Source organism: Ornithorhynchus anatinus, chromosome 1, assembly GCF_004115215.2.
Source record: "Ornithorhynchus anatinus isolate Pmale09 chromosome 1, mOrnAna1.pri.v4, whole genome shotgun sequence".
NCBI lineage: Eukaryota > Metazoa > Chordata > Mammalia > Monotremata > Ornithorhynchidae > Ornithorhynchus > Ornithorhynchus anatinus.
Genome location: NC_041728.1, coordinates 10,937,524 through 10,952,056, shown reverse-complemented (window position 1 = coordinate 10,952,056; position 14,533 = coordinate 10,937,524). Strand labels below are relative to the sequence as shown.

General features: G+C 41.5%; 1 long non-coding RNA gene and 1 other non-coding gene across 2 annotated transcripts; both read left to right on the top strand.

Moving 5' to 3' along the window:
* The first annotated feature begins 1,221 nt into the window (after positions 1-1,221).
* LOC114815463 lies at positions 1,222-5,873 on the top strand. Its single transcript, XR_003763252.2, has 3 exons — positions 1,222-1,365; positions 2,902-2,981; positions 5,671-5,873. It is a non-coding gene; the product is annotated as an uncharacterized LOC114815463 (long non-coding RNA).
* A 44-nt stretch (positions 5,874-5,917) lies between these two features.
* LOC114817317 lies at positions 5,918-6,055 on the top strand. Its single transcript, XR_003765180.1, has one exon. It is a non-coding gene; the product is annotated as a small nucleolar RNA SNORA7 (small nucleolar RNA).
* Positions 6,056-14,533: the final 8,478 nt, after the last annotated feature.

Here is a 14,533-nt window from a genome sequence, read left to right as displayed (position 1 = left end):
GCTGGGGCTTCTGTTCTGGTGGTTGGTGTAAAGTTGGGGGGCCCATTCAGGCACAAGGGTGACCAACTGCCATAGGCCAAAAGGAAGCAGCGTGGCTCAGTGGAAAGAGCCCGGGCTTGGGAGTCTCAGAGGTCGTAGGTTCGAATCCCAGCTCCGCCACTTGCCAGCTGTGTGACTTTGGGCAAGTCGCTTCACTTCTCTGTGCCTCAGTTACCTCATCTGTAAAATGGGGATTAAAACTGTGAGCCCCACGTGGGACAACCTGATCACCTTGTATCCCCCAGCACTTAGAACAGTGCTTTGCACATAGTAAGCGCTTAACAAATACCACCATTATTAAAAGGAAGAATTCATCAAATTCAAAGTCTTTATCAGGTGCTCCTCTTGCCACAATACCCTACTACTATTTTTTTAAAGGTATCCCTTAAGCGCTTACTATGTGCCAGGCAAGCAGGCACTGAGGTAGATATAAGGTAATCGGATTGGACACAATCCCTGTCTCCCATGGGGCTCACAGTCTTAATCCCCATTGTACAGATGAGGTAACTGAGGCACAGAGAACTGAAGTGCCTGTCCAAAGTCACGCAGCGGACAAGTGGTGGAGCTGGGATTAGAACCCAGGTCCTCTGACTCCCAGGCCCATACTCTTTTCACTAAAGCAGTGTGGGAACAATGAATATGCTGCCTGAAAGAATTCAGGCAGGATCCATGGGTGCTCCCTCCAAAAATCGGAGTAGTGTTGGCTCTAAGAGGACTGTCTCTATCTTTTTCTGAGCCTCTGCCCTCAAAAGGGAAAACTGACATCACCGACCGGAAACCTATTCACAATTCTTGTATTTCCTCTTCCTTGTTAAAATGTGTGGTGTTTCCCTCAGGCCAGAAGGTATTTCTATTTGTCTTACCCCTTTAAAGGCTTTCATTCAGTGCCTCATCTGAAATCACTTGGAAAAGCTGAGATAGTTTGACATTGGCCCATCAATTATTAAATTGTTCTCTATACTAAAGACTAGTCCAGTGGTTTTGTGATTTTCGGGGGAAAAGTAAATGTGATAAGGAATGACTGGTGACTGTATTATTGCTGGGCTGTTGTGCTTTTCAAGTCATTCATTCATTCACTCATTCAATCATATTTACTGAGCACTTACTGTGTGCAAAGCACTGAACTAAGCGCTTAAGTCTGTGGTCACACGACAGTTAAGTATTTTAAGCGACCTTTTTCGGGGTTTGGGGTTTTTATTACTGGTCTTTTGTTTCTCCTGCTAGAATGAAGAGGAACATGTGACAAAGGCATAGTCGCATACATTGCTCATCTGAAGGAATACTACATAATGTCCTGAAATTAAAGCAACAATTAATGTAAAACAGGTACTGGGTTTTGTCTTGGGGGTTTTAATGATTGTCTTTTGTTTAGCCAAAGAGGCTTTTGGAATCTAGGAGGTAATGCTTTAGAAAAAATATGAATTGCTGAAAATACAACCTAACACCTCCAATCAGTGCTGTTTTAGTAGTTTGATGAACCTGGATACCTGTTCAGAATTTTCACTTCTTTTATATCAGTTACTTCTTGAAAAACAAATAACGTAATTTCTGTAGCTCAGAAGTGGTACAGTTGCACATTATTTTCAAATCTATTCATAATTCATTCACAATGAGAAGTGCTCCACTTTTCAGTTTTACACCTCATGGTTGAACAAAATGATAGGAATTTCCTTTAAAAGAAAAATAAAATCTAGTTCCTACTAATGTGCATGTGTTATAAAATCGCTCTAACCTGTACGTCACAACTCAGTCTTGTGGGTGGGCTGCCTTTGTCATTAATACATTCATGTGTGGGCTATACTTTTAAAAAGATGAAAACTATGAATAAATTATATGTAATTTTTTAGCAACCCAATACCTAACTCTTAAATAGAACAAAAAGAAATGAAATAGGTGGGTAGAACTGCATTTGTTTCTTGCAGACACAGTGTAAGGGGGATTGTGCAGGCAGAGGAACAGTGGAACAAATTAGGGTGAAAAAGAAGGCAGGAAAGGGAGAGAAAGAGGCATAGAAAGAAAGAATCAGACAGGTGAGGGAGTCAGAGGCAGAGGCAAAGCCAGAGAGAGATAGAGAGAGAGAAACTGACAGATAAGACCCAAAGAGGCAGCTAGAAAGAAGACAGTTGAGAAATAGAATAGCTAATACCCATTCTCAGTCAATCAACTGTATTTATTGAGTACTTACTGTGTGCAGAACACTGTACTAAGTCCTTGAGAGAGTACAATATAGCAGAGTTGGTAGACACTGTCCCTGCCCACAAGGAATATATCTGTTATTCATTTATTTATTCATCTATTTATTAATTTAGTTAGTGTTTGTCTCCCCCTCTAAACTGTGAGCTTGGTGTGGGCAGGAATGTGTCTGTTCATTGTTACATTGTACTCTCCCAAGTGCTTACTGCAGTGCTTTGCACACAGTAAGTGCACAATAAATACAAATGAATGAATGAATGAATGAATGAATGAATGAATGAATGAATGAATGAATGAAAGGAGCCTACAGTGTAGAGGATTCATTCTCCTTTCTACTAATCTGGGAGCCCCATATGAGATAGGGACTGTGTCTGACCTGATTAACTTGCATCTATCCCGGGGCCTAGAACATTGCTTGACACATAGTAAGTGCTTAAATATAATACTACTTCGACTACTACTAATAATAGCAGCAACAGGTGCTGCTGCTACAGCAGAAAGAGCAATAGTAGAGATAGTATTTATTAAGCGCTTACTATGTGCAGAGCACTGTACTAAGCACTGGGAGAGAATACGCAGGTGGGAATTAGACACAATCCCTGTCCTGGGGAGCTCACAATCTATAAGGCCTCACAATAACTCTTCTCTTCTCTGACCACTGACCTGAAGGCTACTCAGAACTTTTCAGACAATCAGAAGTTTGACATACCGGCTGTAGGAGGAAATGGAACTTTCCTTTTGAAATACTGGTAAGAGAAAGTACTTGGAATCTAGACCATTAGCTCCATATACTACAAGGATTGTGTCCAACGCTTAGTACGGTGCTTATCAATCAGTCAATCAATCAATCAATCAATCAGTTGTATCATGGCTTAGTGGATAAAACATGGGCCTGGGAGTCAAAAGGACCTGGGTTCTAATCTTGGCTTTGCCACATGTCTGCTTTGTGGCCTTGGGCAAGTCACTTAACTTCTCTGATGCTCAGTTATCTCATCTTTAAAATGGGGATAAGAGTGTGAGTCCCATGTGGGAAAGGGGCTGTGTCTCAACTGATTAACTTGTATCTCAGTGCTTAGAACAGTGCTTGGCACATAGTAAGAATTTAACAAGTACCATTATTATTATTATTATTTATTGAGCACTTACTATGTGCACAGCACCTTTCTAAGCTCTTGGGAGAGTACATTACTACAGAGTAGGTAGATACATTTCCTGGCATGTAGTCATCACTTAACAAAAACCATAATAATTATTATATACTCTGAATTTAGGGTAACACAGGTATGTAAGAAACCCATCTACTGTGAGAGATGCTTCTTTTTTGTAATAGTAGTGGAATAAATACTTCGGTGAAAATAGACATCTCCCAATATCTTCTGAGTCAACCCCTTTCTTTCTTTCTCTCTCCGAGGTCACTGTTTTAACACAGATTCTGGTTACCTCAGTTCTGAAATACCACAATCTTCTTTTCCCTAAATGCCCCATCTCCAGCCTCAACCTCCTAAACCAACCCCAAAGTTTTTTTTTCCCCTCCCATTTTCCCATGCCAACCCTTTTCTTAGACCCCCAGAAATCAGGATCAAAATCCTCATCCTCTTAATTAAAAAACTTTCCACTAAACATTTCCAAAATATTCTTCTTATTTACTCCTCCTTTAACTCCTTCACCTCACCTCTGCTTCTCTCAGATAAATCCCTCGACAGAAATTGGCTCAAGTGATGTCTAATGAATCATTCACTGACATCTTTGAGCAGAAAAGCAGCTTTTCAACTTCTTTAGGGTTAATTTCTTTTCCCCAGGGCATAGTCATTCAAAAACCAAGGCATTAGTACACAGATAATTCATAGTGGGGCATAAATTGAGTTGTAAATCAGAGGGCCTTCCTGTAACCCTCTTTTTGCCTCATATGGGTTATTATTAATCAGATGGGATTTTGATTTTTTAGTGCTTTGCAGAACACAGCTAGGCAAGGGGCAGTGTTTGAGGTCAGATTTAAAGCCAAATGCAGTCTCTCAGTCCAGTGGCTCTACTGATCTTACAGTGAGCATTCATTCATTCATTCATTTAATTGTATTTATTGAATGCTTACTGTACGCAAAGCACTGTACTGAGCACTTGGGAGAGTACAATACAACAGTAAGTAGACACATTATCTGCCCACAATGAACAATTAATAATATATGTGCCCAAAAATATTCATCTTGTCATTTCCAGGTAATGTCTGCTAATGTTAAGTTGTCTAAATCTGGATTTGACCAGTGCAGATTTGAATCAAAAAATATTTTTCTGCCTTAAATGCTCCCCTCCCCACCACATACAACTGCTAATAGCTATGTCTGCAGAAACGAACACATTTTTGAAAGCATTTTTGTGGTGAAAATCCCCTGTTATTAGCTAGTTTACATCACAGATTTCATTAGGGCCATTAAGAAATAAGCACATTCTGAAAAGCTTTTAAATCTTTTGTAACCTCAGTGCAATTCATCCAAGCCAACGCCGCCTATGTCCAAATATCTCATTTATAACTTCCTCCTAAATAGCATCTTATATATGAAGTGCCTTGTATCCCATTCACGGCTCACTAAATTCTCTTTTTAGACTATAAACTTTCAGAAGGCAGGGACTATGTTTATTTAACATACTTTGCATGGTACCTTTAGGAGATATTGATGAAATTACTCAAGAAATTCAAAGTGACTTTGGTGATGGTTCCCAGATTTACAGTTGTATAAGAAGCTGCATATCTCAGTTCCTTTTCAGAACCTTAATTTGATCTGATGCTTGATGTCATATCGTTGTCCTTCTTTGTCCATTTTCTAAAGGACATGCAGGCTTTCTTAATTTACTTTCCCGTTTCTATGTCTCCTTCTTGGCATCAATGGTGTTCTGCCTAGGTAGCAGAATTTATTGAGGTTTCCAGATTAGAAGTAATAGCATTTATTAAGCACCTAATGTATTAAGTGCTGGGAAAGGTCTCACAAATGGAAAAAAGGAGGGTGCATTCAGAAATACCTAGGTGTAGGCTGATTTATTTACATATCGTAGATATAGTAATTGATATAAATTCTTGAAAGTAATAGCCAGGCATTTTGTAATAGATGCTGAGTTCATAAACATTTACAACAAGAGGCTATAGAGTTTGTAAAAAAGTGCACAGATAGTAAAATGGAGAGGCTTGAAATTCCTAAGCTTTTGGTTCAGGACAGAGGATGATTAATGCTAAGAAATTTACTGCTGTTCTTGTACTGCTTTCTCTAAACAATCTGTTCCATTTCAAAGCTACACACAGTGAGTGCAAACATATTTGTAAAAAGCAAAATAAACTTCACTTTGTTCTTTATTTTTTATGTCATACTTAAGTGTTTTCAATACATTGTCCTGGGGATATTTTTCTTTTCTTTGTTGGGTGTCTCATCAATTTTTTTTTTCCATTAATAGATCCAGTGATTTTCACCAGCAGTCCTGAAAGGTTTGTGAGTCATGCAAAGAAAGATAAACACAGCTATTCTGAAGACCTCAAGCATGTCCAAAAAATAGCCACTTACCCATCTCTTTCCTCCACTACTGTCCACTCTTTTTAAGAGCTTGAAAATTGTATTTAAAAACGTGTGGCCAGTCAAATTTCTCACTAGTCACCTTTGTGAAAAGTAGTTATGACTGATTAATTATTAACTAAGAGTTCTGTCCTCTCTCAGGGTCGCCCCTGGAGAGTTTCCAGTACTCTACCAGTCTTGGCTAGGGGAGGGCAAGTCAAGCAGAGGCCTACCCATTCCATTCCTAGCTTGCGCCGTGGCTAGCTAGGGGAAGGCAATCTGCTACAAGTCAAAACTCACCTGAACTGGGCAGCAGTGGCATGGGAGAGGTAGAGGGTGGAGGCTCAAGTTTACTACGCGGAAGGAGCCAATGGTAAACCACTTCCATATTTTTACCAAGGAAACTCTATGGATACAGTTCCAGAACGATTGCAGGTGGAGGTGGGGCGTTCTGGGAGAGATGTGTCGATGGTGTCACTGGGGGTCAGATATTTTCTCGGCAGCATAAAACAAGACAACTCTCTTCCCCTCTTCAAACCTTATTTAAAGCTCACCTCCTCCAAGAGGCCTTCCCAGACTGAGCTCCCCCCTTTTTCCCTCTGCTCCCTCTACCCCCCCTTCACCTCTCCTCAGCTAAGCCCTCTTTTCCCCCCTTTCCCTCTGCTCCTCCCCCCTCCTTTCCCATCCCCTCAGCACTGTATTCGTCCACTCAACTGTATATAATTTCATTACCCTATTTATTTTGTTAATGAGATGTACATCACCTTGATTCTATTTATTTGCTATTGTTTTAATGAGATGTTCATCCCCTTGATCCTATTTATTGCTATTGTTCTTGTCTGTCTGTCTCCCCTGATTAGATTGTAAGCCTTAAGTCACAGGGCAGGGACTGTCTCTATCTGTTACCACACTTAGTACAGTGCTTTGCACATAGAAAGTGCTCAATAAATACTATTGAATGAATGAATGAAAGACAAGAGTTCTGCCTCCATGCTCCCTCCACTGTCCTCATATGTTTGCCTTGAATGGAAGGAGCTGGTGCCTACTGAATCTCTGCCTGGGGTCTCTGGGGAAGGAGAGACCACTTTACTAATACTAATAGTAAAGTACTAGGTGATCTAGCAGAAAGAGCACAGGATTGGGAGTCAGGAACCTGGATTCTGATCCCAGCTCTGCCACCTGCTTGCTGTGTGACCTTGGGGAAGTCACTTGACATCTCTGGATTTGCTTCCTCATCTGTAAACTGGGGATAAAATATCTGTTCTCCCTCCCCCTTAGACTGTGAGTCCAAATGGGACACAGGCCATGTCTGGAACTGATTATCTTGTATCTACTCCAGTGCTAAGTACTCAAAAAATATTTTTGTTGTGCTGGTTACTATTATAGTAATAATAATAAACACAGTGCTGGACCTGGTGATCAGGATAGGAAAGAGAGAAAATAAAAGTAGTGACTGGATTCAAGGTAGGGCCTAGTGTTATGCCACAAAGGTAGTGACTGCAGAAGGTCTGGTATTTTTTTTTAATGGCATTTGTTAAGCAGTTACTATGTGCCAGACACTGTACTAAGTGCTGAGGTAGATACAAGATAATCAGGTGGAACACAGCCCAAGTCCCATATGGGGCTCACAGTCTTAATCCCCATTTTGCAGATGAGGCACAGAGAAATGAAATGACTTGCCCAAGGTCACACAGCAAAGAAGTGGAGGACCTGGGATTAGAACCCAGGTCCTTGTGACTCCCAGGCCCTCACTCTATCCACTAGGCCCTCACTCTCTCCACTAGGCCATGTTGTTTCTCAGTGTATTCCAAGTTACTCTAGATGGGAGGTTGGCGGATATTCATAAATAGCTTTCAGGTCCTGATTTAAAATAAAATAAGAGGAAAAATTTACCTGCCTTCCTGCATTGCCGCAAATGTCAGGAGGTATTTGGAGGGAAGGGGAACAACCCTCAAATATATTTATAGATTGAAGAAAATGGAGCTCTCAGCAGGGAGGCAACAGCAGAGAAAGACAGTGCTGGAGGAGGCGGCCACCGAAGAAGAAAGAAAATGATTTCCCTGGCCTTGCTGCCTCTTCCCAGTCTCCTACTCTCTCCTTTACAGCTTTCCTGCTTTTGCCTTCTCCCTTTTGCCCCCTCTTCCCTCTTCTTTTCTCTCTCCCAAAAAGTTGATAAGGTCAAAGGAAGTTAGGAACAATCAGAGAAGAAGGTAACCCCTGTTCAACAACTGTCTTATATAAACTGGGTTTATGTCATCTACCTGGCTATATTACGCATTTATATTAGAGCAACAATATGCTGAAACCTTATTTCTTTCTTGATTTTTCACTATCCAATAACCCCTTTTTAAAATAACCTTGTTGTTGTTGTTTTAGTTATGTTTTGTGAAAGAAAAGACCTGTGTTCTGATCCCGGCTCTGCCACTTGCCTACTGTGTGACCTTAGGCAAGTCACTTCACTTCTCTGTGATTCAGTTGCCTCAACTGTAAAATGGGGATGAGCACTTTGAGCCTAACATAGGACATGGACTGTGTTTCCAAACTGATTAGCTTGTATCTGCCCCAGCACTTAGTACATTGCCTGGCACATAATAAGCACCTCACAAATACCATTAAAAGAAATATTTATGTGGGTGTTAGAACACAATATATGAGGTATTTTTTCCTGCCCTATCCCATGGAAATCGTGGGCATACAAGGATGACAGAATTTTCACTAAATTGTTGGCCCCTACCTCTGCACCTTAAGTCTCTCTCCTCTTCAGTCTAAGCTGCACACTGCAGCAGCCAGTGAGAGGACAGCACTTTGCTTCTAGAAACCCTCCGGTTCTTCTCACCTAAAATAAAACCCGTCTCACCTTTGGCTCCAAGGATCTTCATTTACTGTCTCCCTCTTACATCTTCACTCTCTTCTCTTGTTCAATCTCAGCTCCTCCCAAGCTAACTGAACTCTGCTCTCAGAATCTGTCCCATTTCTTATGCCTTGCCCTCAGTCTGTCAAATTCTCTCCTCCTCGGTTCTGCTAAACCATATCCCTCCTCTTCCAAAATACCCTTTATGAAGTTACCGCTTCCAAAAAGCATTACTGAATGAGACCCTGAAGGCAATCTAACCTTGTGACTGTGAGCCCCATGTGGGACAACCTGATTCCCCTGTGTCTACCCCAGCGCTTAGAACAGTGCTCGGCACATAGTAAGCGCTTAACAAATACCAACATTATTATTATTATTATTATTGTGGACAGTGGAACTCATATTTGGAAAAGTCTTCAAATATTGACCGTTTTCAAGGTGGCTTATCATCATCATCATCAATAATGGCATTTACTGAATGCTTACTAAGTGCAGAGCAGTATACTAAGCTTTTGGGAGAGTACAATACAGGAGAGTTGGCAGACGCATTCCCTGACTATAATGAGCTGACAGTCTGTAGTCAAAATGAGTACATCCCACTGAACCGACTAATCTCCGCCTTCCTGCTTATGACATTCCATTAGCCCCCTCAACACTCCTATACTGACTTTAAAGGCAATTGACTTTAGAGAAGCAGCATGGCCTAGTGGAAAAATGCCTGGTAGTCAGGAGTCCTGGATTCTAATCCTGGCTCTGTCCCTCGCCTGCTCTGTGACCTTGGGGAAGTTGCTTAACTCATCTGTACCTTAGTGTCCTGAAAAACGAGGATTCAATACCTGATCTTCCTGCTTAGACTGTAACCCCCCATGAGGGACAGGAGCTGTTTCTGACCAAATAATCTTGTATCTACTGTAGCATTTAGTTGAGTGCTTAGCATAATTATTTCCTTATATTAATGTTTGTCTCCCCCTCTGGACTGTAAACTCTTTGTGGGCAGGGAATGGGCCTGCCAATGCTGTTGTATTGTACTCTATTTATTGCCATTGTTCTTGTCTGTCTGTCTCCACCGATTAGAATGTAAGCCCGTCAAATGGCAGGGACTGTTTCTATCTGTTGCCGACTTGTTCATTCCAAGCGCTTAGTACAGTGCTCGGCACATAGTAAGCGCTCAATAAATACTATTGAATACTCTCCCAAGCTCTTAATAAAGTGCTCTGCAAATAGTAAGTGCTCAATAAATTGGATTGATAATGACAAGCTTCTAGACTGTGAGCCCGTTGTTGGGTAGGGATTGTCTCTATCTGTTGCTGAATTGTACTCTCCAAGCAATAAAAACAGTGCTCTGCACACAGGAAGTGCTCCATAAAAACAAATGTATGAATGACTAGATAAAAGGCTTGTTATTATTATTGCTAATATTATTCTTGTCCTATGAAAGGAAGAGAGCTAAGTGTAGCCTCAGGACTCACCAGTTGCTGCATTGAAATCCCTGTTTTGGGATCTCCATTTTGCATTGGGATCTTGGGGATAAGGAGAAATCCCTGGAGTAAGGCTAGGTAGGAAGAATGTTCATTTCTCTAATGATTACTGTAACCTCATTGGCTAGAATGCAAATTCACTGTGGGCAGGGAACATTTCTAGCAATTCTGCTATATTGTTCTCGTCCCAAACACTTAGTAGTACAGTGCTCTGTACACAGTAAGCACTCAATAAATATAATTGATTAAAATTAATGAGAAGTGACAATGGTTTTTTTTAAAGTTCTCATCAATTATATACTATGCCTAAATGTGTGGAAACATTGTTCATATGCACTCGATTAGACTGTAAGCCTGTCAAATGGCAGAGACTGCTCTATCTGTTGCCGACTTGTTCATTCCAAGCGCTTAGTACAGTGCTCTGCACATAGTAAGCGCTCAATAAATACTATTGAATGAATGAATGATTTGTCTTCAAAAATATATATGTAACCCTTTCATATAATTAATGACCCCTTTGATTTGTTTTTTCAAATCCTCTGGGTACCTTGTAAATTCAAAACAACTAACTCCCTAACGACTAAGGAGGAAAGGCATGCATGCTATAGGATAACAAAACACATTATTTTTCAAAGCAATCAATCCCTTGAGAAATGCTGGCAATTTCAGACTGCCACGGTTCAGATGGATACTTGGTGTCTCTGCCCTTCTAGCCTCCTAAATAAAAGTTAAAATGAAAATCAGCGTAGAAGCCTGAGAGATACCACAGAATCTATTGGTAGAAAAAGAGTGGGTGGATAAGTGGAAAACTCTTTATAAATGTCTTTTTGGCCTCTTGTGAGATGCTGCATATAAATGGCAGCTTGGATTTTCCACTGAATTTCTAAGTACGCATTATATGACAAACTTGTAGCTTACAAATAGATTGCAAGCTCCTCAAGGACAGAAACCATATCTTTTACTTCTGTTTCCCATGGGCCTAGTACAGTGTTTCATGCACAGAAGGTGCTCAATAAATGCTTCCAGTGAAAATGATGGCTGATAGATCTTTTTTCCAACCTCTAGCATTTTAAAATCAGTTTGGTGAAAATTTAATTAGGTGAGGTCAGGGAAGGGGCCTATGTACTCTCTTGTACTTTGGCCACTTTCATTCAATCATATTTATTGAGTGCTGTGTGCGAAGCACTGTACTAAGCGTTCGGGAGAGTATGGCAACTTGATCTACCGCTTCTACCACTAGTGTAAAATTCTGGGCCTCCCAGTAGGAAGGGAAATTAGACAGAGGAAGGGGCTATATCGCAGATGAGATTACAAGGGACAGAATATTTCAGGACCTTAAATAAAATAGCTGTACTCGTGAGTGCAGAAATAGGAGACTAGGAAATGAGACTTCCTTTGGTGTAGCGGAGGTAGGTAATCAAACTGGGAAAGCATATAGGGAGATTGAGAGAGACTGGTTGAATGAGAAGAAAAGAGACCTGAGAAGGAAGCAGAGAGCGGAGTCAGAAGAACTTTAAGCAAGGAAAAAACTATAAATGGGGACACTGAAATACTCTACTTTTCACAAATAACCTGGTAGAGCAGGCCATGCCACCACAACTAAGAAAGCAAGTGCAGTTTTTTATTACTGTCAACAAAATAATAATACTAGTATTTAAAGGCTTACTTATATACCACATACACTAGAGTAGATACAGGATAATCAGGTCCCAAGTGGGGCTCACAAAGTAGGAAAGAGAACAGATACTGAATCCCTATTTTATTGATAAGGGAACTGAGGTCTAGAGACGTTAACTGACTTGCTCTGGGTCACACGCAGGTAAGTGGCAGAGCCGGGATGATGATGATGACGACGAATAATTAATTGTAGTATCTGTTAAGCATTTACTCTCTGCCAGGCACTGTACTAAGCAGAGGTGTGGATAAAAGCAAATGGGGTTGGACACTGCCCATGGCCCATGTGGGGCTCACAGTCTTGTTCCCTATTTTCCAGATGAGGTAACTGAGTCCCTGAGAAGTGAAGTGACTTGGCCAAAGAACCCAGGCCCCTGACTCCCAGGCCATGCTTTGGCAGGGGTACAAGGTTGTGCTGGTCTGACGAAAGTGTGGGATGGGTTTGGTCCAGCTGAGATTAAAAGTTGGCTTGACCAGGCGGCAGATAAGGCAGCCACCCCAAGTGTTCCACTTCGACGTTGGGAAATCTGGTCACTTTCCTCAGGGTACAAAGACACAACCGATAATGAGATTCTACCCCTATTCATAATGAGATTATATCTGTGTGTGAGTGTGACTGACTAAATCTGCATGGCTAGGATTCCTTCCACGTTCTCTGCATCAGTAGCATTTGCTACCTGCGGTGTCTTATGCTCTTTCTGATTCTGCCTTTTGATGTTGCAAACTTCTTGAAACCTCAGCTCTGAGAGCGTCTATTTTTAGTTAGAGTCTTTCTGCCACTGTCTCATCTGATATGCTTTAATTAGACATAAGATGGCTCTCTTAAAGACTTTCTACTGCTGTGTGCTCTCAGATGACCAGAGCTGTGCACATTGTCTAAGGCTTTGCTTCAGTGGGCCTATGACATGTTTCTTCAGTGCTCTTTTTTTTCCCTCAATGGTATTTGTTAACCACTTCTATATGCCAGGCATTGTACCAAGTGCTGGGGTAGATACAAGATAATCAGATCGGAAGCAGTTCCTGTCCCACATGGAGCTCCCAAACTTAATCCCCATTTCACAGATGAAGTAACCGAAGCACAAAGAAGTTAAGCAACTTGCCCAAGGTCATAGAGTAGACAAGTGGCAGTGCTGGGATTTGAACCTAGGTCCTCAGACCCCCAGGCTCTTGCTCTTTCCACTAGGCCACGCTGTTTCTCATCTATACATGCTCCTCATTTATAAATCCCTGAGACTGTGGGCCCCAGGTGGGATGGGGACTGTGTCCGATCTAACTTGACACATAGTAAGCGCTTAACAAATACCATTAAAAAAAAAGTCCCCACTTTTGCTCACTGTTCAGTAGTTGATCTGGTACCCTGCTTTCAACCCATGGCATTTACTGTGTGCTTACTGTATGCAGAGCACTGTACTAAGCGCTTGGGAGAGTATGGTATAACAGAGTTGGCAGACACGTTCCCTGCCCTCAACCAGCTTACAGTCTAGAGGGGGCATGTCCCTCACACGCTCTACCCAGCTTTAAGTGTTCGTTTGTGACTGAAGGCACCTGTTCTCCTGAACCCCCACCTTGTCACCAGCCCTCAGGAAAGGAGGAGACCGTGTTCAGAGCCTCGTTCAGTGTTTGGCACATTGTAGCCCACTTAATAAATAACTGAGGAATAATGTGGCCTGGGGGAAGATCACAGAACTGGGATATTGTCTCAGCGACTTGTCTCCTGTGTGGCCTTTGGCAAGTCACTAAACTCTATGTCTGACCTGATTTCCTTGTAACCACCCCAGCGTTTAGAACAGTGCTGGCACATGGTAAGCAGTTAACAAATACCATGATTTATTCTTTGGGCCTCAGTTTTCTCATTTGTAAAATGGGGCTGGACTACCTGTTCTCCCTCCCCCTTAAACTGTGAACTCCATGATCTGATACAGTCTGATCAGTAGATTCTGTTACAGGATCTACTCCAATGCTCAGTACAGTGGCTGGTACATAGTAAACATTTAATATTTGCACAATTATTATTATTATTATTATAGTGGGAATGAGATGAAAGGGGATTTAAGATATGATTTTTGGGGCAGCTGGTATTATATCAGAAAACATATCTTCTTGTACTATTCTGCTTTTCTGAGTGTACTAGTAAGAGCATATTCTAGGATATTTGTTAAAGTATTATTTCTTACAAATATTGAATAATTATGGGGCATTTTTATGTGCTTATTAAGTGCTAAGCACTAGGTAAATACAAGTTTATGAGATGAGACACTCCCCTGACCCACAAAGGCTTGCAATCTATATGATCCCCACTGTACATATGATGAAATTGAGAACCAGAGAGTTTAAGCGTCTTGCACAAGGTCACACAGTAGGGTCAGTGGCAGAGGTGGGAGTAGGATCCAAGTCTCCTGGCTCAGTCAATCGATCAATCATATTTATTGAGTGCTTACCACGTGCACTCTACTAAGCGCTTGTGAGTGTACAATATAACAGGGTTCGTAGCCACATTCCGTGCCCACAATGAGTATACAGTCTGGAGGATGAGCTTACAATCTAGTCCTGTGCTCTCTTCCCCGGGCCCACTGCCTCTCCTGATAATTAAACGAAATAGAGAGGCAGCATGGTCTAGTGGCAAGAGCAAGGATTTGGGAGTCAAAGGATGTGGATTCTAATCCTGGCTCCGCCATTTGTCTGTTGTGTGACCTTGGGAAAGTCTCTGTGTGTGTGTGTGTGTGTGTGAGTGACTGATTAAATCAGCATAGACAGGATTCTGTCCA